A 1,231-nucleotide genomic window follows, 5' to 3' on the forward strand; every position below is an offset into this window, starting at 1 on the left:
GCATTCCTGTTTTTCTTTAAGTTTTTAAAAATTAAATTGGGTCATGTAACTGACTTCACTGACTGTAGGATTTCATTCAGAGCAGAAAAGATTCCTTTTTTAAATGTCATATTAGGGAAACTAGTAAACAGTATCAATGCTTATAAATTTGAATTGATCATTGATTAAATATTTGGAGGTTATAGATTGCTCAAAATGGCACATTTTAAACACCTATCCTGTTTTAGGGTATGGATGGCTAGTGGAGGATTTGGGGCCAAGTTATATTTGTCTTCCTTCTCACTTCATTGTATATAGTTTGTTTTCTTTAAAAATCAGTTTTAAATTGTAAATATAGTAAGTATATTCTTATAAAAAATTAAGTCTTTATCATGTATTTATAAAGTATTTATCTGTAGAGACTCCTTTAATCATCTTCTCCCTTCTGCCTAAGTCCCTTCCCCCTGAGATAACACTATTATCAATTTGGTGTGTCTTGTTCCAGATCTTTTCCTCTAACATAAAATACATAATTTTGTTTTGTGGTTTCATAAACATTGCACCATATATATATTATGTACCTTAATTTATGATAAAGGTGGAATTTGATTTGATGGGGGAAAATGTGGCTTATGTAATAAATGGTTTTGACTTAATTGGCCATCACTGAAAGGAAGCAAATGAAGACCTCAAACCTTGTACAAAAACAAATTCCAGAGAGATAAAGATGTAAATGTAAAAAGTGAAATAATAAAAAATATTAGAAGAAAATTTAGGAAGTATTTTGAAACTTTAGAATAAGAGAGACCTTAAATAAGACAAAACCAAGGAGGGACTTCCCTGCTAGTGCAGTGGCTGAGGCTCCATGCTCCCATTGCAGGAGGCCCAGGTTTGATCCCTGGTCAGGGAACTAGATCCCACATGCATGCCGCAACTAAGAGTTCGCATGCCACAACTAAGTAGCTCGCCTGCCACAACCAGTGCAACCAAATAAATAAATATTAAAAAAAATAAAAAGACAAAACCAAGGAGGCTGTAAGAGGATGAGAGAGACAAATTTGATCATATAAAATGAAAAAAATTAAATTCTGTGACTAAAGACAGACTCTATAATCAGAGTCAAGAGATGGCAAACAAAGTCACTATTCCTTGTATGTATATACCACATCTTGTTTATCCATTCAATCTGTCAGTGGTATTTAGGTTGTTTCCATCTTTTGGCTATTATGAATAATGCTGCTATGAAGAGCGG

General features: G+C 33.2%; 1 protein-coding gene across 6 annotated transcripts in view; it reads left to right on the forward strand.

Annotated features, from left to right (window-relative positions):
* MDM4 (MDM4 regulator of p53) overlaps window positions 1–1,231 on the forward strand; it is a 35,964-nt gene that overhangs the window by 16,891 nt on the left and 17,842 nt on the right. The gene's annotated exons all lie outside the window — the stretch shown is intronic.

This window comes from Lipotes vexillifer, unplaced genomic scaffold, assembly GCF_000442215.2.
Source record: "Lipotes vexillifer unplaced genomic scaffold, Lipotes_vexillifer_v1.1 scaffold1122, whole genome shotgun sequence".
Taxonomy (NCBI): domain Eukaryota; kingdom Metazoa; phylum Chordata; class Mammalia; order Artiodactyla; family Lipotidae; genus Lipotes; species Lipotes vexillifer.